Source organism: Hippocampus zosterae, chromosome 4 (genome assembly GCF_025434085.1).
Source record: "Hippocampus zosterae strain Florida chromosome 4, ASM2543408v3, whole genome shotgun sequence".
Taxonomy (NCBI): domain Eukaryota; kingdom Metazoa; phylum Chordata; class Actinopteri; order Syngnathiformes; family Syngnathidae; genus Hippocampus; species Hippocampus zosterae.
In genome coordinates this window covers 24,633,981-24,654,933 of record NC_067454.1, presented here as the reverse complement: position 1 = coordinate 24,654,933, position 20,953 = coordinate 24,633,981, and the positions used below count along the sequence as shown (strand labels likewise).

Here is a 20,953-nt window from a genome sequence, read left to right as displayed (position 1 = left end):
TGACACAGTTGCATTCTTCAACATGTCGTTCTGCAAGTTTTACTTAGTACGGACTACAAAATACACTTGACCCTGACGTGATTTGAACACGCAACCTTCTGATCTGGAGTCAGACGCGCTACCGTTGCGCTACAGAGTCACACAATCAATGGCTGATATGTGTAAGTTATATCGCAATTATTAGTCCAAATTTTTGGCTACCGTGAAAATACTGCTCAGGACTCTGGAGGTTTCTTCGTGGATGGAAAGAAAATACAAAACAATCAAATCCATGATTATGATTTGAATAAAAATTATATACAATATATATTTTTTGTACTCACTGCCTCTACTGGGGCCATATTTTCAATCCCTATCATTGAGGAGTGACAACTGTCATGCAGTTTTGTCTTTGGACGAGGGCCATCAGAATCAGAATCAGAATCAGAATCAGAATCAGAATCAGAATCATCTTTACTGGCCAAGTATGTCGAACACACAAGGAATTTGTCTCCGGTATAACACGCTGCACTAGTATCATCGTAAACAACAAAATCATTGAACCTTAAATGAACCATTTTAGAGTAACCAGTAGTTTTGTAGTACCATTTTGTGGTGCAAGAAGAGTGACTATGTCAGTGACTGTTTAAGGAGTTAATGGCTAGAGGGAAGAAGCTGTTTAAGAGTCTACTGGATTTGGTGCGCATGGATCTGTAGCGTCTGCCTGAGGGGAGTGGCTGAAAAAGGTGGTGGGCAGGGTGCGGGGGATCCAGGAGGATTTTCTGTGCCCTTGTCTTGATTCTTGCAGTGTGCAAGTACTCAAGAGTCAAGAGTGGCCTTCTTCCAAAAACAAGTCAAAACCCGGAATTTCCACATTGGTGGCCTCACAGTTTGGAAGTGCCGTCCACTTAACCGTAAGGGTACCATACTACTTATTTCCCTTTCAAACAAACTGGGCCAGACTGGATGAAATTTCGAGTGGGCCAGTTTTGACCGCAAGTCGTACATTTGGCGTGTCTGCTAAACCGTCCGCTAAATTGACACAGTTGCATTCTTCAACATGTCGTTCTGCAAGTTTTACTTAGTACGGCCTACAAAATACACTTGACCCTGACGTGATTTGAACACGCAACCTTCTGATCTGGAGTCAGACACGCTACCATTGCGCTACAGAGTCACACAATCAATGGCTGATATGTGTAAGTTATATCGCAATTATTAGTCCAAATTTTTGGCTACCGTGAAAATACTGCTCAGGACTCTGGAGGTTTCTTCGTGGATGGAAAGAAAATACAAAACATTCAAATCCATGATTATGATTTGAATAAAAATTATATACAATATATATTTTTTGTACCCACTGCCTCTACTGTGGCCATATTTTCAATCCATATCATTGAGGAGTGACAACTGTCATGCAGTTTTGTCTTTGGATGAGGGCCATCAGAATCAGAATCAGAATCAGAATCAGAATCAGAATCAGAATCATCTTTACTGGCCAAGTATGTCGAACACACAAGGAATTTGTCTCCGGTATAACACGCTGCACTAGTATCATCGTAAACAACAAAATCATTGAACCTTAAATGAACCATTTTAGAGTAACCAGTAGTTTTGTAGTACCATTTTGTGGTGCAAGAAGAGTGACTATGTCAGTGACTGTTTAAGGAGTTAATGGCTAGAGGGAAGAAGCTGTTTAAGTGTCTACTGGATTTGGTGCGCATGGATCTGTAGTGTCTGCCTGAGGGGAGTGGCTGAAAAAGGTGGTGGGCAGGGTGCGGGGGATCCAGGAGGATTTTCTGTGCCCTTGTCTTGATTCTTGCAGTGTGCAAGTACTCAAGAGTCAAGAGTGGCCTTCTTCCAAAAACAAGTCAAAACCCGGAATTTCCACATTGGTGGCCTCACAGTTTGGAAGTGCCGTCCGCTTAACCGTAAGGGTACCATACTACTTATTTCCCTTTCAAACAAACTGGGCCAGACTGGATGAAATTTCGAGTGGGCCAGTTTTGACCGCAAGTCGTACATTTGGCGTGTCTGCTAAACCGTCCGCTAAATTGACACAGTTGCATTCTTCAACATGTCGTTCTGCAAGTTTTACTTAGTACGGCCTACAAAATACACTTGACCCTGACGTGATTTGAACACGCAACCTTCTGATCTGGAGTCAGACGCGCTACCGTTGCGCTACAGAGTCACACAATCAATGGCTGATATGTGTAAGTTATATCGCAATTATTAGTCCAAATTTTTGGCTACCGTGAAAATACTGCTCAGGACTCTGGAGGTTTCTTCGTGGATGGAAAGAAAATACAAAACAATCAAATCCATGATTATGATTTGAATAAAAATTATATACAATATATATTTTTTGTCCTCACCACCTCTGCTGTGGCCATAATTTCAATCCCTATCATTGAGGAGTGACAACTGTCATGCAGTTTTGTCTTTGGACGAGGGCCATCAGAATCAGAATCAGAATCAGAATCAGAATCATCTTTACTGGCCAAGTATGTCGAACACACAAGGAATTTGTCTCCGGTATAACACGCTGCACTAGTATCATCGTAAACAACAAAATCATTGAACCTTAAATGAACCATTTTAGAGTAACCAGTAGTTTTGTAGTACCATTTTGTGGTGCAAGAAGAGTGACTATGTCAGTGACTGTTTAAGGAGTTAATGGCTAGAGGGAAGAAGCTGTTTAAGTGTCTACTGGATTTGGTGCGCATGGATCTGTAGCGTCTGCCTGAGGGGAGTGGCTGAAAAAGGTGGTGGGCAGGGTGCGGGGGATCCAGGAGGATTTTCTGTGCCCTTGTCTTGATTCTTGCAGTGTGCAAGTACTCAAGAGTCAAGAGTGGCCTTCTTCCAAAAACAAGTCAAAACCTGGAATTTCCACATTGGTGGCCTCACAGTTTGGAAGTGCCGTCCGCTTAACCGTAAGGGTACCATACTACTTATTTCCCTTTCAAACAAACTGGGCCAGACTGGATGAAATTTCGAGTGGGCCAGTTTTGACCGCAAGTCGTACATTTGGCGTGTCTGCTAAACCGTCCGCTAAATTGACACAGTTGCATTCTTCAACATGTCGTTCTGCAAGTTTTACTTAGTACGGCCTACAAAATACACTTGACCCTGACGTGATTTGAACACGCAACCTTCTGATCTGGAGTCAGACGCGCTACCGTTACGCTATAGAGTCACACAATCAATGGCTGATATGTGTAAGTTATATCGCAATTATTAGTCCAAATTTTTGGCTACCGTGAAAATACTGCTCAGGACTCTGGAGGTTTCTTCGTGGATGGAAAGAAAATACAAAACAATCAAATCCATGATTATGATTTGAATAAAAATTATATACAATATATATTTTTTGTACTCACTGCCTCTACTGTGGCCATATTTTCAATCCCTATCATTGAGGAGTGACAACTGTCATGCAGTTTTGTCTTTGGACGAGGGCCATCAGAATCAGAATCAGAATCAGAATCAGAATCATCTTTACTGGCCAAGTATGTCGAACACACAAGGAATTTGTCTCCGGTATAACACGCTGCACTAGTATCATCGTAAACAACAAAATCATTGAACCTTAAATGAACCATTTTAGAGTAACCAGTAGTTTTGTAGTACCATTTTGTGGTGCAAGAAGAGTGACTATGTCAGTGACTGTTTAAGGAGTTAATGGGTAGAGGGAAGAAGCTGTTTAAGTGTCTACTGGATTTGGTGCGCATGGATCTGTAGTGTCTGCCTGAGGGGAGTGGCTGAAAAAGGTGGTGGGCAGGGTGCGGGGGATCCAGGAGGATTTTCTGTGCCCTTGTCTTGATTCTTGCAGTGTGCAAGTACTCAAGAGTCAAGAGTGGCCTTCTTCCAAAAACAAGTCAAAACCCGGAATTTCCACATTGGTGGCCTCACAGTTTGGAAGTGCCGTCCGCTTAACCGTAAGGGTACCATACTACTTATTTCCCTTTCAAACAAACTGGGCCAGACTGGATGAAATTTCGAGTGGGCCAGTTTTGACCGCAAGTCGTACATTTGGCGTGTCTGCTAAACCGTCCGCTAAATTGACACAGTTGCATTCTTCAACATGTCGTTCTGCAAGTTTTACTTAGTACGGCCTACAAAATACACTTGACCCTGACGTGATTTGAACACGCAACCTTCTGATCTGGAGTCAGACGCGCTACCGTTGCGCTACAGAGTCACACAATCAATGGCTGATATGTGTAAGTTATATCGCAATTATTAGTCCAAATTTTTGGCTACCGTGAAAATACTGCTCAGGACTCTGGAGGTTTCTTCGTGGATGGAAAGAAAATACAAAACAATCAAATCCATGATTATGATTTGAATAAAAATTATATACAATATATATTTTTTGTACTCACTGCCTCTACTGTGGCCATATTTTCAATCCCTATCATTGAGGAGTGACAACTGTCATGCAGTTTTCTCTTTGGACGAGGGCCATCAGAATCAGAATCAGAATCAGAATCAGAATCATCTTTACTGGCCAAGTATGTCGAACACACAAGGAATTTGTCTCCGGTATAACACGCTGCACTAGTATCATCGTAAACAACAAAATCATTGAACCTTAAATGAACCATTTTAGAGTAACCAGTAGTTTTGTAGTCCCATTTTGTGGTGCAAGAAGAGTGACTATGTCAGTGACTGTTTAAGGAGTTAATGGCTAGAGGGAGGAAGCTGTTTAAGTGTCTACTGGATTTGTTGCGCATGGATCTGTAGTGTCTGCCTGAGGGGAGTGGCTGAAAAAGGTGGTGGGCAGGGTGCGGGGGATCCAGGAGGATTTTCTCTGCCCTTGTCTTGATTCTTGCAGTGTGCAAGTACTCAAGAGTCAAGAGTGGCCTTCTTCCAAAAACAAGTCAAAACCCGGAATTTCCACATTGGTGGCCTCACAGTTTGGAAGTGCCGTCCGCTTAACCGTAAGGGTACCATACTACTTATTTCCCTTTCAAACAAACTGGGCCAGACTGGATGAAATTTCGAGTGGGCCAGTTTTGACCGCAAGTCGTACATTTGGCGTGTCTGCTAAACCGTCCGCTAAATTGACACAGTTGCATTCTTCAACATGTCGTTCTGCAAGTTTTACTTAGTACGGCCTACAAAATACACTTGACCCTGACGTGATTTGAACACGCAACCTTCTGATCTGGAGTCAGACGCGCTACCGTTGCGCTACAGAGTCACACAATCAATGGCTGATATGTGTAAGTTATATCGCAATTATTAGTCCAAATTTTTGGCTACCGTGAAAATACTGCTCAGGACTCTGGAGGTTTCTTCGTGGATGGAAAGAAAATACAAAACAATCAAATCCATGATTATGATTTGAATAAAAATTATATACAATATATATTTTTTGTACTCACTGCCTCTACTGTGGCCATATTTTCAATCCCTATCATTGAGGAGTGACAACTGTCATGCAGTTTTGTCTTTGGACGAGGGCCATCAGAATCAGAATCAGAATCAGAATCAGAATCATCTTTACTGGCCAAGTATGTCGAACACACAAGGAATTTGTCTCCGGTATAATACGCTGCACTAGTATCATCGTAAACAACAAAATCATTGAATCTTAAATGAACCATTTTAGAGTAACCAGTAGTTTTGTAGTACCATTTTGTGGTGCAAGAAGAGTGACTATGTCAGTGACTGTTTAAGGAGTTAATGGCTAGAGGGAAGAAGCTGTTTAAGTGTCTACTGGATTTGGTGCGCATGGATCTGTAGCGTCTACCTGAGGGGAGTGGCTGAAAAAGGTGGTGGGCAGGGTGCGGGGGATCCAGGAGGATTTTCCGTGCCCTTGTCTTGATTCTTGCAGTGTGCAAGTGCTCAAGAGTCAAGAGTGGCCTTCTTCCAAAAACAAGTCAAAACCCGGAATTTCCACATTGGTGGGCTCACAGTTTGGAAGTGTCGTCCGCTTAACCGTAAGGGTACCATACTACATATTTCACTTTCAAACAAACTGGGCCGGACTGGATGAAATTTCAAGTGGGACAGTTTTTACCACAAGGAGTAAATTTGGCGTGTCTGCTAACCCGTCCGCTAAATTGACACAGTTGCATTCTTCAACATGTCGTTCTGCAAGTTTTACTTAGTACGGCCTACAAAATACACCTGACCCTGACGTGATTTGAACACGTAACCTTTGATCTGGAGTCAGACGCGCTTCCGTTGCGCCACAGAGTCACACACTCAACAGCCGATATGTGTATGTTATATTGCAATTATTAGTCCAAATTTTTGGCTACCGTGAAAATACTGCTCAGGACTCTGGAGGTTTCTTCGTGGATGGAAAGAAAATACAAAACAATCAAATCCATGATTATGATTTGAATAAAAATTATATACAGTATATATTTTTTGTCCTCACCACCTCTGTTGTGGCCATAATTTCAATCCCTATCATTGAGGAGTGACAACTGTCATGCAGTTTTGTCTTTGGACGAAGGCCACGAGTGGCCTTCTTCCAAAAACAAGTCAAAATCGGAATTTCCACATTGGTGGCCTCACAGTTTGGAAGTGTCGTCCGCTGAGCCATAAGGGTACCATACTACATATTTCACTTTCAAACAAACTGGACCAGACTGGATGAAATTTCGAGTGGGCCAATTTTTACCACAAGGAGTAAATTTGGCGTGTCTGCTAACCCGTCCGCTAAATTGACACAGTTGCAGTCTTCAACATGTCGTTCTGCAAGTTTTACTTAGTACAGCATACAAAATACACCTGACCCTGACGTGATTTGAACACGCAACCTTCTGATCTGGAGTCAGACGCGCTACCGTTGCGCTACAGAGTCACACAATCGATGGCTGATATGTGTAAGTTATATCGCAATTATTAGTCCAGATTTTTGGCTACCGTGAAAATACTGCTCAGGACTCTGGAGGTTTCTTCGTGGATGGAAAGAAAATACAAAAGAATCAAATCCATGATTATGATTTGAATAAAAATTATATACAGTATATATTTTTTGTCCTCACCACCTCTGCTGTGGCCATAATTTCAATCTCTATCATTGAGGAGTGACAACTGTCATGCAGTTTTGTCTTTGGACGAGGGCCATCAGAATCAGAATCAGAATTAGAATCAGAATCATCTTTACTGGCCAAGTATGTCGAACACACAAGGAATTTGTCTCCGGTATAACACGCTGCACTAGTATCATCGTAAACAACAAAATCATTGAACCTTAAATGAACCATTTTAGAGTAACCAGTAGTTTTGTAGTACCATTTTGTGGTGCAAGAAGAGTGACTATGTCAGTGACTGTTTAAGGAGTTAATGGGTAGAGGGAAGAAGCTGTTTAAGTGTCTACTGGATTTGGTGCGCATGGATCTGTAGTGTCTGCCTGAGGGGAGTGGCTGAAAAAGGTGGTGGGCAGGGTGCGGGGGATCCAGGAGGATTTTCTGTGCCCTTGTCTTGATTCTTGCAGTGTGCAAGTACTCAAGAGTCAAGAGTGGCCTTCTTCCAAAAACAAGTCAAAACCCGGAATTTCCACATTGGTGGCCTCACAGTTTGGAAGTGCCGTCCGCTTAACCGTAAGGGTACCATACTACTTATTTCCCTTTCAAACAAACTGGGCCAGACTGGATGAAATTTCGAGTGGGCCAATTTTGACCGCAAGTCGTACATTTGGCGTGTCTGCTAAACCGTCCGCTAAATTGACACAGTTGCATTCTTCAACATGTCGTTCTGCAAGTTTTACTTAGTACGGCCTACAAAATACACTTGACCCTGACGTGATTTGAACACGCAACCTTCTGATCTGGAGTCAGACGCGCTACCGTTACGCTACAGAGTCACACAATCAATGGCTGATATGTGTAAGTTATATCGCAATTATTAGTCCAAATTTTTGGCTACCGTGAAAATACTGCTCAGGACTCTGGAGGTTTCTTCGTGGATGGAAAGAAAATACAAAAGAATCAAATCCATGATTATGATTTGAATAAAAATTATATACAGTATATATTTTTTGTCCTCACCACCTCTGCTGTGGCCATAATTTCAATCTCTATCATTGAGGAGTGACAACTGTCATGCAGTTTTGTCTTTGGACGAGGGCCATCAGAATCAGAATCAGAATTAGAATCAGAATCATCTTTACTGGCCAAGTATGTCGAACACACAAGGAATTTGTCTCCGGTATAACACGCTGCACTAGTATCATCGTAAACAACAAAATCATTGAACCTTAAATGAACCATTTTAGAGTAACCAGTAGTTTTGTAGTACCATTTTGTGGTGCAAGAAGAGTGACTATGTCAGTGACTGTTTAAGGAGTTAATGGGTAGAGGGAAGAAGCTGTTTAAGTGTCTACTGGATTTGGTGCGCATGGATCTGTAGTGTCTGCCTGAGGGGAGTGGCTGAAAAAGGTGGTGGGCAGGGTGCGGGGGATCCAGGAGGATTTTCTGTGCCCTTGTCTTGATTCTTGCAGTGTGCAAGTACTCAAGAGTCAAGAGTGGCCTTCTTCCAAAAACAAGTCAAAACCCGGAATTTCCACATTGGTGGCCTCACAGTTTGGAAGTGTCGTCCGCTGAGCCATAAGGGTACCATACTACATATTTCACTTTCAAACAAACTGGACCAGACTGGATGAAATTTCGAGTGGGCCAGTTTTGACCGCAAGTCGTACATTTGGCGTGTCTGCTAAACCGTCCGCTAAATTGACACAGTTGCATTCTTCAACATGTCGTTCTGCAAGTTTTACTTAGTACGGCCTACAAAATACACTTGACCCTGACGTGATTTGAACACGCAACCTTCTGATCTGGAGTCAGACGCGCTACCGTTACGCTACAGAGTCACACAATCAATGGCTGATATGTGTAAGTTATATCGCAATTATTAGTCCAAATTTTTGGCTACCGTGAAAATACTGCTCAGGACTCTGGAGGTTTCTTCGTGGATGGAAAGAAAATACAAAACAATCAAATCCATGATTATGATTTGAATAAAAATTATATACAATATATATTTTTTGTACTCACTGCCTCTACTGTGGCCATATTTTCAATCCCTATCATTGAGGAGTGACAACTGTCATGCAGTTTTGTCTTTGGACGAGGGCCATCAGAATCAGAATCAGAATCAGAATCAGAATCATCTTTACTGGCCAAGTATGTCGAACACACAAGGAATTTGTCTCCGGTATAACACGCTGCACTAGTATCATCGTAAACAACAAAATCATTGAACCTTAAATGAACCATTTTAGAGTAACCAGTAGTTTTGTAGTACCATTTTGTGGTGCAAGAAGAGTGACTATGTCAGTGACTGTTTAAGGAGTTAATGGGTAGAGGGAAGAAGCTGTTTAAGTGTCTACTGGATTTGGTGCGCATGGATCTGTAGTGTCTGCCTGAGGGGAGTGGCTGAAAAAGGTGGTGGGCAGGGTGCGGGGGATCCAGGAGGATTTTCTGTGCCCTTGTCTTGATTCTTGCAGTGTGCAAGTACTCAAGAGTCAAGAGTGGCCTTCTTCCAAAAACAAGTCAAAACCCGGAATTTCCACATTGGTGGCCTCACAGTTTGGAAGTGCCGTCCGCTTAACCGTAAGGGTACCATACTACTTAATTCCCTTTCAAACAAACTGGGCCAGACTGGATGAAATTTCGAGTGGGCCAGTTTTGACCCAAGTCGTACATTTGGCGTGTCTGCTAAACCGTCCGCTAAATTGACACAGTTGCATTCTTCAACATGTCGTTCTGCAAGTTTTACTTAGTACGGCCTACAAAATACACTTGACCCTGACGTGATTTGAACACGCAACCTTCTGATCTGGAGTCAGACGCGCTACCGTTGCGCTACAGAGTCACACAATCAAAGGCTGATATGTGTAAGTTATATCGCAATTATTAGTCCAAATTTTTGGCTACCGTGAAAATACTGCTCAGGACTCTGGAGGTTTCTTCGTGGATGGAAAGAAAATACAAAACAATCAAATCCATGTTTATGATTTGAATAAAAATTATATACAATATATATTTTTTGTACTCACTGCCTCTACTGTGGCCATATTTTCAATCCCTATCATTGAGGAGTGACAACTGTCATGCAGTTTTGTCTTTGGATGAGGGCCATCAGAATCAGAATCAGAATCAGAATCAGAATCAGAATCATCTTTACTGGCCAAGTATGTCGAACACACAAGGAATTTGTCTCTGGTATAACACGCTGCACTAGTATCATCGTAAACAACAAAATCATTGAACCTCAAATGAACCATTTTAGAGTAACCAGTAGTTTTGTAGTACCATTTTGTGGTGCAAGAAGAGTGACTATGTCAGTGACTGTTTAAGGAGTTAATGGCTAGAGGGAAGAAGCTGTTTAAGTGTCTACTGGATTTGGTGCGCATGGATCTGTAGCGTCTGCCTGAGGGGAGTGGCTGAAAAAGGTGGTGGGCAGGGTGCGGGGGATCCAGGAGGATTTTCTGTGCCCTTGTCTTGATTCTTGCAGTGTGCAAGTACTCAAGACTCAAGAGTGGCCTCTTCCAAAAACAAGTCAAAACCCGGAATTTCCACATTGGTGGCCTCACAGTTTGGAAGTGCCGTCCGCTTAACCGTAAGGGTACCATACTACTTATTTCCCTTTCAAACAAACTGGGCCAGACTGGATGAAATTTCGAGTGGGCCAGTTTTGACCGCAAGTCGTACATTTGGCGTGTCTGCTAAACCGTCCGCTAAATTGACACAGTTGCATTCTTCAACATGTCGTTCTGCAAGTTTTACTTAGTACGGCCTACAAAATACACTTGACCCTGACGTGATTTGAACACGCAACCTTCTGATCTGGAGTCAGACGCGCTACCGTTGCGCTACAGAGTCACACAATCAATGGCTGATATGTGTAAGTTATATCGCAATTATTAGTCCAAATTTTTGGCTACCGTGAAAATACTGCTCAGGACTCTGGAGGTTTCTTCGTGGATGGAAAGAAAATACAAAACAATCAAATCCATGATTATGATTTGAATAAAAATTATATACAATATATATTTTTTGTACTCACTGCCTCTACTGTGGCCATATTTTCAATCCCTATCATTGAGGAGTGACAACTGTCATGCAGTTTTCTCTTTGGACGAGGGCCATCAGAATCAGAATCAGAATCAGAATCAGAATCATCTTTACTGGCCAAGTATGTCGAACACACAAGGAATTTGTCTCCGGTATAACACGCTGCACTAGTATCATCGTAAACAACAAAATCATTGAACCTTAAATGAACCATTTTAGAGTAACCAGTAGTTTTGTAGTCCCATTTTGTGGTGCAAGAAGAGTGACTATGTCAGTGACTGTTTAAGGAGTTAATGGCTAGAGGGAGGAAGCTGTTTAAGTGTCTACTGGATTTGTTGCGCATGGATCTGTAGTGTCTGCCTGAGGGGAGTGGCTGAAAAAGGTGGTGGGCAGGGTGCGGGGGATCCAGGAGGATTTTCTCTGCCCTTGTCTTGATTCTTGCAGTGAGCAAGTACTCAAGAGTCAAGAGTGGCCTTCTTCCAAAAACAAGTCAAAACCCGGAATTTCCACATTGGTGGCCTCACAGTTTGGAAGTGCCGTCCGCTTAACCGTAAGGGTACCATACTACTTATTTCCCTTTCAAACAAACTGGGCCAGACTGGATGAAATTTCGAGTGGGCCAGTTTTGACCGCAAGTCGTACATTTGGCGTGTCTGCTAAACCGTCCGCTAAATTGACACAGTTGCATTCTTCAACATGTCGTTCTGCAAGTTTTACTTAGTACGGCCTACAAAATACACTTGACCCTGACGTGATTTGAACACGCAACCTTCTGATCTGGAGTCAGACGCGCTACCGTTGCGCTACAGAGTCACACAATCAATGGCTGATATGTGTAAGTTATATCGCAATTATTAGTCCAAATTTTTGGCTACCGTGAAAATACTGCTCAGGACTCTGGAGGTTTCTTCGTGGATGGAAAGAAAATACAAAACAATCAAATCCATGTTTATGATTTGAATAAAAATTATATACAATATATATTTTTTGTACTCACTGCCTCTACTGTGGCCATATTTTCAATCCCTATCATTGAGGAGTGACAACTGTCATGCAGTTTTGTCTTTGGATGAGGGCCATCAGAATCAGAATCAGAATCAGAATCAGAATCAGAATCATCTTTACTGGCCAAGTATGTCGAACACACAAGGAATTTGTCTCTGGTATAACACGCTGCACTAGTATCATCGTAAACAACAAAATCATTGAACCTCAAATGAACCATTTTAGAGTAACCAGTAGTTTTGTAGTACCATTTTGTGGTGCAAGAAGAGTGACTATGTCAGTGACTGTTTAAGGAGTTAATGGCTAGAGGGAAGAAGCTGTTTAAGTGTCTACTGGATTTGGTGCGCATGGATCTGTAGCGTCTGCCTGAGGGGAGTGGCTGAAAAAGGTGGTGGGCAGGGTGCGGGGGATCCAGGAGGATTTTCTGTGCCCTTGTCTTGATTCTTGCAGTGTGCAAGTACTCAAGACTCAAGAGTGGCCTCTTCCAAAAACAAGTCAAAACCCGGAATTTCCACATTGGTGGCCTCACAGTTTGGAAGTGCCGTCCGCTTAACCGTAAGGGTACCATACTACTTATTTCCCTTTCAAACAAACTGGGCCAGACTGGATGAAATTTCGAGTGGGCCAGTTTTGACCGCAAGTCGTACATTTGGCGTGTCTGCTAAACCGTCCGCTAAATTGACACAGTTGCATTCTTCAACATGTCGTTCTGCAAGTTTTACTTAGTACGGCCTACAAAATACACTTGACCCTGACGTGATTTGAACACGCAACCTTCTGATCTGGAGTCAGACGCGCTACCGTTGCGCTACAGAGTCACACAATCAATGGCTGATATGTGTAAGTTATATCGCAATTATTAGTCCAAATTTTTGGCTACCGTGAAAATACTGCTCAGGACTCTGGAGGTTTCTTCGTGGATGGAAAGAAAATACAAAACAATCAAATCCATGATTATGATTTGAATAAAAATTATATACAATATATATTTTTTGTACTCACTGCCTCTACTGTGGCCATATTTTCAATCCCTATCATTGAGGAGTGACAACTGTCATGCAGTTTTCTCTTTGGACGAGGGCCATCAGAATCAGAATCAGAATCAGAATCAGAATCATCTTTACTGGCCAAGTATGTCGAACACACAAGGAATTTGTCTCCGGTATAACACGCTGCACTAGTATCATCGTAAACAACAAAATCATTGAACCTTAAATGAACCATTTTAGAGTAACCAGTAGTTTTGTAGTCCCATTTTGTGGTGCAAGAAGAGTGACTATGTCAGTGACTGTTTAAGGAGTTAATGGCTAGAGGGAGGAAGCTGTTTAAGTGTCTACTGGATTTGTTGCGCATGGATCTGTAGTGTCTGCCTGAGGGGAGTGGCTGAAAAAGGTGGTGGGCAGGGTGCGGGGGATCCAGGAGGATTTTCTCTGCCCTTGTCTTGATTCTTGCAGTGTGCAAGTACTCAAGAGTCAAGAGTGGCCTTCTTCCAAAAACAAGTCAAAACCCGGAATTTCCACATTGGTGGCCTCACAGTTTGGAAGTGCCGTCCGCTTAACCGTAAGGGTACCATACTACTTATTTCCCTTTCAAACAAACTGGGCCAGACTGGATGAAATTTCGAGTGGGCCAGTTTTGACCGCAAGTCGTACATTTGGCGTGTCTGCTAAACCGTCCGCTAAATTGACACAGTTGCATTCTTCAACATGTCGTTCTGCAAGTTTTACTTAGTACGGCCTACAAAATACACTTGAACCTGACGTGATTTGAACACGCAACCTTCTGATCTGGAGTCAGACGCGCTACCGTTGCGCTACAGAGTCACACAATCAATGGCTGATATGTGTAAGTTATATCGCAATTATTAGTCCAAATTTTTGGCTACCGTGAAAATACTGCTCAGGACTCTGGAGGTTTCTTCGTGGATGGAAAGAAAATACAAAACAATCAAATCCATGATTATGATTTGAATAAAAATTATATACAATATATATTTTTTGTACTCACTGCCTCTACTGTGGCCATATTTTCAATCCCTATCATTGAGGAGTGACAACTGTCATGCAGTTTTGTCTTTGGACGAGGGCCATCAGAATCAGAATCAGAATCAGAATCAGAATCATCTTTACTGGCCAAGTATGTCGAACACACAAGGAATTTGTCTCCGGTATAATACGCTGCACTAGTATCATCGTAAACAACAAAATCATTGAATCTTAAATGAACCATTTTAGAGTAACCAGTAGTTTTGTAGTACCATTTTGTGGTGCAAGAAGAGTGACTATGTCAGTGACTGTTTAAGGAGTTAATGGCTAGAGGGAAGAAGCTGTTTAAGTGTCTACTGGATTTGGTGCGCATGGATCTGTAGCGTCTACCTGAGGGGAGTGGCTGAAAAAGGTGGTGGGCAGGGTGCGGGGGATCCAGGAGGATTTTCCGTGCCCTTGTCTTGATTCTTGCAGTGTGCAAGTGCTCAAGAGTCAAGAGTGGCCTTCTTCCAAAAACAAGTCAAAACCCGGAATTTCCACATTGGTGGGCTCACAGTTTGGAAGTGTCGTCCGCTTAACCGTAAGGGTACCATACTACATATTTCACTTTCAAACAAACTGGGCCGGACTGGATGAAATTTCAAGTGGGACAGTTTTTACCACAAGGAGTAAATTTGGCGTGTCTGCTAACCCGTCCGCTAAATTGACACAGTTGCATTCTTCAACATGTCGTTCTGCAAGTTTTACTTAGTACGGCCTACAAAATACACCTGACCCTGACGTGATTTGAACACGTAACCTTTGATCTGGAGTCAGACGCGCTTCCGTTGCGCCACAGAGTCACACACTCAACAGCCGATATGTGTATGTTATATTGCAATTATTAGTCCAAATTTTTGGCTACCGTGAAAATACTGCTCAGGACTCTGGAGGTTTCTTCGTGGATGGAAAGAAAATACAAAACAATCAAATCCATGATTATGATTTGAATAAAAATTATATACAGTATATATTTTTTGTCCTCACCACCTCTGTTGTGGCCATAATTTAAATCCCTATCATTGAGGAGTGACAACTGTCATGCAGTTTTGTCTTTGGACGAAGGCCACGAGTGGCCTTCTTCCAAAAACAAGTCAAAATCGGAATTTCCACATTGGTGGCCTCACAGTTTGGAAGTGTCGTCCGCTGAGCCATAAGGGTACCATACTACATATTTCACTTTCAAACAAACTGGACCAGACTGGATGAAATTTCGAGTGGGCCAATTTTTACCACAAGGAGTAAATTTGGCGTGTCTGCTAACCCGTCCGCTAAATTGACACAGTTGCAGTCTTCAACATGTCGTTCTGCAAGTTTTACTTAGTACAGCATACAAAATACACCTGACCCTGACGTGATTTGAACACGCAACCTTCTGATCTGGAGTCAGACGCGCTACCGTTGCGCTACAGAGTCACACAATCGATGGCTGATATGTGTAAGTTATATCGCAATTATTAGTCCAGATTTTTGGCTACCGTGAAAATACTGCTCAGGACTCTGGAGGTTTCTTCGTGGATGGAAAGAAAATACAAAAGAATCAAATCCATGATTATGATTTGAATAAAAATTATATACAGTATATATTTTTTGTCCTCACCACCTCTGCTGTGGCCATAATTTCAATCTCTATCATTGAGGAGTGACAACTGTCATGCAGTTTTGTCTTTGGACGAGGGCCATCAGAATCAGAATCAGAATTAGAATCAGAATCATCTTTACTGGCCAAGTATGTCGAACACACAAGGAATTTGTCTCCGGTATAACACGCTGCACTAGTATCATCGTAAACAACAAAATCATTGAACCTTAAATGAACCATTTTAGAGTAACCAGTAGTTTTGTAGTACCATTTTGTGGTGCAAGAAGAGTGACTATGTCAGTGACTGTTTAAGGAGTTAATGGGTAGAGGGAAGAAGCTGTTTAAGTGTCTACTGGATTTGGTGCGCATGGATCTGTAGTGTCTGCCTGAGGGGAGTGGCTGAAAAAGGTGGTGGGCAGGGTGCGGGGGATCCAGGAGGATTTTCTGTGCCCTTGTCTTGATTCTTGCAGTGTGCAAGTACTCAAGAGTCAAGAGTGGCCTTCTTCCAAAAACAAGTCAAAACCCGGAATTTCCACATTGGTGGCCTCACAGTTTGGAAGTGCCGTCCGCTTAACCGTAAGGGTACCATACTACTTATTTCCCTTTCAAACAAACTGGGCCAGACTGGATGAAATTTCGAGTGGGCCAATTTTGACCGCAAGTCGTACATTTGGCGTGTCTGCTAAACCGTCCGCTAAATTGACACAGTTGCATTCTTCAACATGTCGTTCTGCAAGTTTTACTTAGTACGGCCTACAAAATACACTTGACCCTGACGTGATTTGAACACGCAACCTTCTGATCTGGAGTCAGACGCGCTACCGTTACGCTACAGAGTCACACAATCAATGGCTGATATGTGTAAGTTATATCGCAATTATTAGTCCAAATTTTTGGCTACCGTGAAAATACTGCTCAGGACTCTGGAGGTTTCTTCGTGGATGGAAAGAAAATACAAAAGAATCAAATCCATGATTATGATTTGAATAAAAATTATATACAGTATATATTTTTTGTCCTCACCACCTCTGCTGTGGCCATAATTTCAATCTCTATCATTGAGGAGTGACAACTGTCATGCAGTTTTGTCTTTGGACGAGGGCCATCAGAATCAGAATCAGAATTAGAATCAGAATCATCTTTACTGGCCAAGTATGTCGAACACACAAGGAATTTGTCTCCGGTATAACACGCTGCACTAGTATCATCGTAAACAACAAAATCATTGAACCTTAAATGAACCATTTTAGAGTAACCAGTAGTTTTGTAGTACCATTTTGTGGTGCAAGAAGAGTGACTATGTCAGTGACTGTTTAAGGAGTTAATGGGTAGAGGGAAGAAGCTGTTTAAGTGTCTACTGGATTTGGTGCGCATGGATCTGTAGTGTCTGCCTGAGGGGAGTGGCTGAAAAAGGTGGTGGGCAGGGTGCGGGGGATCCAGGAGGATTTTCTGTGCCCTTGTCTTGATTCTTGCAGTGTGCAAGTACTCAAGAGTCAAGAGTGGCCTTCTTCCAAAAACAAGTCAAAACCCGGAATTTCCACATTGGTGGCCTCACAGTTTGGAAGTGTCGTCCGCTGAGCCATAAGGGTACCATACTACATATTTCACTTTCAAACAAACTGGACCAGACTGGATGAAATTTCGAGTGGGCCAGTTTTGACCGCAAGTCGTACATTTGGCGTGTCTGCTAAACCGTCCGCTAAATTGACACAGTTGCATTCTTCAACATGTCGTTCTGCAAGTTTTACTTAGTACGGCCTACAAAATACACTTGACCCTGACGTGATTTGAACACGCAACCTTCTGATCTGGAGTCAGACGCGCTACCGTTACGCTACAGAGTCACACAATCAATGGCTGATATGTGTAAGTTATATCGCAATTATTAGTCCAAATTTTTGGCTACCGTGAAAATACTGCTCAGGACTCTGGAGGTTTCTTCGTGGATGGAAAGAAAATACAAAACAATCAAATCCATGATTATGATTTGAATAAAAATTATATACAATATATATTTTTTGTACTCACTGCCTCTACTGTGGCCATATTTTCAATCCCTATCATTGAGGAGTGACAACTGTCATGCAGTTTTGTCTTTGGACGAGGGCCATCAGAATCAGAATCAGAATCAGAATCAGAATCATCTTTACTGGCCAAGTATGTCGAACACACAAGGAATTTGTCTCCGGTATAACACGCTGCACTAGTATCATCGTAAACAACAAAATCATTGAACCTTAAATGAACCATTTTAGAGTAACCAGTAGTTTTGTAGTACCATTTTGTGGTGCAAGAAGAGTGACTATGTCAGTGACTGTTTAAGGAGTTAATGGGTAGAGGGAAGAAGCTGTTTAAGTGTCTACTGGATTTGGTGCGCATGGATCTGTAGTGTCTGCCTGAGGGGAGTGGCTGAAAAAGGTGGTGGGCAGGGTGCGGGGGATCCAGGAGGATTTTCTGTGCCCTTGTCTTGATTCTTGCAGTGTGCAAGTACTCAAGAGTCAAGAGTGGCCTTCTTCCAAAAACAAGTCAAAACCCGGAATTTCCACATTGGTGGCCTCACAGTTTGGAAGTGCCGTCCGCTTAACCGTAAGGGTACCATACTACTTAATTCCCTTTCAAACAAACTGGGCCAGACTGGATGAAATTTCGAGTGGGCCAGTTTTGACCCAAGTCGTACATTTGGCGTGTCTGCTAAACCGTCCGCTAAATTGACACAGTTGCATTCTTCAACATGTCGTTCTGCAAGTTTTACTTAGTACGGCCTACAAAATACACTTGACCCTGACGTGATTTGAACACGCAACCTTCTGATCTGGAGTCAGACGCGCTACCGTTGCGCTACAGAGTCACACAATCAAAGGCTGATATGTGTAAGTTATATCGCAATTATTAGTCCAAATTTTTGGCTACCGTGAAAATACTGCTCAGGACTCTGGAGGTTTCTTCGTGGATGGAAAGAAAATACAAAACAATCAAATCCATGTTTATGATTTGAATAAAAATTATATACAATATATATTTTTTGTACTCACTGCCTCTACTGTGGCCATATTTTCAATCCCTATCATTGAGGAGTGACAACTGTCATGCAGTTTTGTCTTTGGATGAGGGCCATCAGAATCAGAATCAGAATCAGAATCAGAATCAGAATCATCTTTACTGGCCAAGTATGTCGAACACACAAGGAATTTGTCTCTGGTATAACACGCTGCACTAGTATCATCGTAAACAACAAAATCATTGAACCTCAAATGAACCATTTTAGAGTAACCAGTAGTTTTGTAGTACCATTTTGTGGTGCAAGAAGAGTGACTATGTCAGTGACTGTTTAAGGAGTTAATGGCTAGAGGGAAGAAGCTGTTTAAGTGTCTACTGGATTTGGTGCGCATGGATCTGTAGCGTCTGCCTGAGGGGAGTGGCTGAAAAAGGTGGTGGGCAGGGTGCGGGGGATCCAGGAGGATTTTCTGTGCCCTTGTCTTGATTCTTGCAGTGTGCAAGTACTCAAGACTCAAGAGTGGCCTCTTCCAAAAACAAGTCAAAACCCGGAATTTCCACATTGGTGGCCTCACAGTTTGGAAGTGCCGTCCGCTTAACCGTAAGGGTACCATACTACTTATTTCCCTTTCAAACAAACTGGGCCAGACTGGATGAAATTTCGAGTGGGCCAGTTTTGACCGCAAGTCGTACATTTGGCGTGTCTGCTAAACCGTCCGCTAAATTGACACAGTTGCATTCTTCAACATGTCGTTCTGCAAGTTTTACTTAGTACGGCCTACAAAATACACTTGACCCTGACGTGATTTGAACACGCAACCTTCTGATCTGGAGTCAGACGCGCTACCGTTGCGCTACAGAGTCACACAATCAATGGCTGATATGTGTAAGTTATATCGCAATTATTAGTCCAAATTTTTGGCTACCGTGAAAATACTGCTCAGGACTCTGGAGGTTTCTTCGTGGATGGAAAGAAAATACAAAACAATCAAATCCATGATTATGATTTGAATAAAAATTATATACAATATATATTTTTTGTACTCACTGCCTCTACTGTGGCCATATTTTCAATCCCTATCATTGAGGAGTGACAACTGTCATGCAGTTTTCTCTTTGGACGAGGGCCATCAGAATCAGAATCAGAATCAGAATCAGAATCATCTTTACTGGCCAAGTATGTCGAACACACAAGGAATTTGTCTCCGGTATAACACGCTGCACTAGTATCATCGTAAACAACAAAATCATTGAACCTTAAATGAACCATTTTAGAGTAACCAGTAGTTTTGTAGTCCCATTTTGTGGTGCAAGAAGAGTGACTATGTCAGTGACTGTTTAAGGAGTTAATGGCTAGAGGGAGGAAGCTGTTTAAGTGTCTACTGGATTTGTTGCGCATGGATCTGTAGTGTCTGCCTGAGGGGAGTGGCTGAAAAAGGTGGTGGGCAGGGTGCGGGGGATCCAGGAGGATTTTCTCTGCCCTTGTCTTGATTCTTGCAGTGTGCAAGTACTCAAGAGTCAAGAGTGGCCTTCTTCCAAAAACAAGTCAAAACCCGGAATTTCCACATTGGTGGCCTCACAGTTTGGAAGTGCCGTCCGCTTAACCGTAAGGGTACCATACTACTTATTTCCCTTTCAAACAAACTGGGCCAGACTGGATGAAATTTCGAGTGGGCCAGTTTTGACCGCAAGTCGTACATTTGGCGTGTCTGCTAAACCGTCCGCTAAATTGACACAGTTGCATTCTTCAACATGTCGTTCTGCAAGTTTTACTTAGTACGGCCTACAAAATACACTTGACCCTGACGTGATTTGAACACGCAACCTTCTGATCTGGAGTCAGACGCGCTACCGTTGCGCTACAGAGTCACACAATCAATGGCTGATATGTGTAAGTTATATCGCAATTATTAGTCCAAATTTTTGGCTACCGTGAAAATACTGCTCAGGACTCTGGAGGTTTCTTCGTGGATGGAAAGAAAATACAAAACAATCAAATCCATGATTATGATTTGAATAAAAATTATATACAATATATATTTTTTGTACTCACTGCCTCTACTGTGGCCATATTTTCAATCCCTATCATTGAGGAGTGACAACTGTCATGCAGTTTTGTCTTTGGACGAGGGCCATCAGAATCAGAATCAGAATCAGAATCATCTTTACTGGCCAAGTATGTCGAACACACAAGGAATTTGTCTCCGGTATAATACGCTGCACTAGTATCATCGTAAACAACAAAATCATTGAATCTTAAATGAACCATTTTAGAGTAACCAGTAGTTTTGTAGTACCATTTTGTGGTGCAAGAAGAGTGACTATGT

At 42.3% G+C, this 20,953-nt stretch overlaps 22 non-coding genes across 22 annotated transcripts; all 22 read right to left on the bottom strand.

Moving 5' to 3' along the window:
* Window positions 1–67: 67 nt before the first annotated feature.
* On the bottom strand, window positions 68–139 carry trnaw-cca (transfer RNA tryptophan (anticodon CCA)). The gene has a single exon. It is a non-coding gene; the product is annotated as a tRNA-Trp (tRNA).
* Window positions 140–1,084: 945 nt separating this feature from the next.
* Window positions 1,085–1,156, bottom strand: trnaw-cca (transfer RNA tryptophan (anticodon CCA)). Its single transcript has one exon. It is a non-coding gene; the product is annotated as a tRNA-Trp (tRNA).
* Window positions 1,157–2,101: 945 nt separating this feature from the next.
* On the bottom strand, window positions 2,102–2,173 carry trnaw-cca (transfer RNA tryptophan (anticodon CCA)). The gene has a single exon. It is a non-coding gene; the product is annotated as a tRNA-Trp (tRNA).
* A 933-nt stretch (window positions 2,174–3,106) lies between these two features.
* Window positions 3,107–3,178, bottom strand: trnaw-cca (transfer RNA tryptophan (anticodon CCA)). Its single transcript has one exon. It is a non-coding gene; the product is annotated as a tRNA-Trp (tRNA).
* Window positions 3,179–4,111: 933 nt separating this feature from the next.
* trnaw-cca (transfer RNA tryptophan (anticodon CCA)) lies at window positions 4,112–4,183 on the bottom strand. The gene has a single exon. It is a non-coding gene; the product is annotated as a tRNA-Trp (tRNA).
* A 933-nt stretch (window positions 4,184–5,116) lies between these two features.
* trnaw-cca (transfer RNA tryptophan (anticodon CCA)) lies at window positions 5,117–5,188 on the bottom strand. Its single transcript has one exon. It is a non-coding gene; the product is annotated as a tRNA-Trp (tRNA).
* A 933-nt stretch (window positions 5,189–6,121) lies between these two features.
* On the bottom strand, window positions 6,122–6,192 carry trnaw-cca (transfer RNA tryptophan (anticodon CCA)). Its single transcript has one exon. It is a non-coding gene; the product is annotated as a tRNA-Trp (tRNA).
* A 541-nt stretch (window positions 6,193–6,733) lies between these two features.
* Window positions 6,734–6,805, bottom strand: trnaw-cca (transfer RNA tryptophan (anticodon CCA)). The gene has a single exon. It is a non-coding gene; the product is annotated as a tRNA-Trp (tRNA).
* A 933-nt stretch (window positions 6,806–7,738) lies between these two features.
* Window positions 7,739–7,810, bottom strand: trnaw-cca (transfer RNA tryptophan (anticodon CCA)). The gene has a single exon. It is a non-coding gene; the product is annotated as a tRNA-Trp (tRNA).
* A 933-nt stretch (window positions 7,811–8,743) lies between these two features.
* On the bottom strand, window positions 8,744–8,815 carry trnaw-cca (transfer RNA tryptophan (anticodon CCA)). Its single transcript has one exon. It is a non-coding gene; the product is annotated as a tRNA-Trp (tRNA).
* Window positions 8,816–9,747: 932 nt separating this feature from the next.
* trnaw-cca (transfer RNA tryptophan (anticodon CCA)) lies at window positions 9,748–9,819 on the bottom strand. The gene has a single exon. It is a non-coding gene; the product is annotated as a tRNA-Trp (tRNA).
* A 938-nt stretch (window positions 9,820–10,757) lies between these two features.
* Window positions 10,758–10,829, bottom strand: trnaw-cca (transfer RNA tryptophan (anticodon CCA)). Its single transcript has one exon. It is a non-coding gene; the product is annotated as a tRNA-Trp (tRNA).
* Window positions 10,830–11,762: 933 nt separating this feature from the next.
* trnaw-cca (transfer RNA tryptophan (anticodon CCA)) lies at window positions 11,763–11,834 on the bottom strand. The gene has a single exon. It is a non-coding gene; the product is annotated as a tRNA-Trp (tRNA).
* Window positions 11,835–12,772: 938 nt separating this feature from the next.
* On the bottom strand, window positions 12,773–12,844 carry trnaw-cca (transfer RNA tryptophan (anticodon CCA)). The gene has a single exon. It is a non-coding gene; the product is annotated as a tRNA-Trp (tRNA).
* A 933-nt stretch (window positions 12,845–13,777) lies between these two features.
* Window positions 13,778–13,849, bottom strand: trnaw-cca (transfer RNA tryptophan (anticodon CCA)). The gene has a single exon. It is a non-coding gene; the product is annotated as a tRNA-Trp (tRNA).
* A 933-nt stretch (window positions 13,850–14,782) lies between these two features.
* On the bottom strand, window positions 14,783–14,853 carry trnaw-cca (transfer RNA tryptophan (anticodon CCA)). The gene has a single exon. It is a non-coding gene; the product is annotated as a tRNA-Trp (tRNA).
* Window positions 14,854–15,394: 541 nt separating this feature from the next.
* trnaw-cca (transfer RNA tryptophan (anticodon CCA)) lies at window positions 15,395–15,466 on the bottom strand. The gene has a single exon. It is a non-coding gene; the product is annotated as a tRNA-Trp (tRNA).
* Window positions 15,467–16,399: 933 nt separating this feature from the next.
* trnaw-cca (transfer RNA tryptophan (anticodon CCA)) lies at window positions 16,400–16,471 on the bottom strand. The gene has a single exon. It is a non-coding gene; the product is annotated as a tRNA-Trp (tRNA).
* A 933-nt stretch (window positions 16,472–17,404) lies between these two features.
* On the bottom strand, window positions 17,405–17,476 carry trnaw-cca (transfer RNA tryptophan (anticodon CCA)). The gene has a single exon. It is a non-coding gene; the product is annotated as a tRNA-Trp (tRNA).
* Window positions 17,477–18,408: 932 nt separating this feature from the next.
* trnaw-cca (transfer RNA tryptophan (anticodon CCA)) lies at window positions 18,409–18,480 on the bottom strand. Its single transcript has one exon. It is a non-coding gene; the product is annotated as a tRNA-Trp (tRNA).
* A 938-nt stretch (window positions 18,481–19,418) lies between these two features.
* Window positions 19,419–19,490, bottom strand: trnaw-cca (transfer RNA tryptophan (anticodon CCA)). Its single transcript has one exon. It is a non-coding gene; the product is annotated as a tRNA-Trp (tRNA).
* A 933-nt stretch (window positions 19,491–20,423) lies between these two features.
* Window positions 20,424–20,495, bottom strand: trnaw-cca (transfer RNA tryptophan (anticodon CCA)). Its single transcript has one exon. It is a non-coding gene; the product is annotated as a tRNA-Trp (tRNA).
* Between the last annotated feature and the right edge of the window lie 458 nt (window positions 20,496–20,953).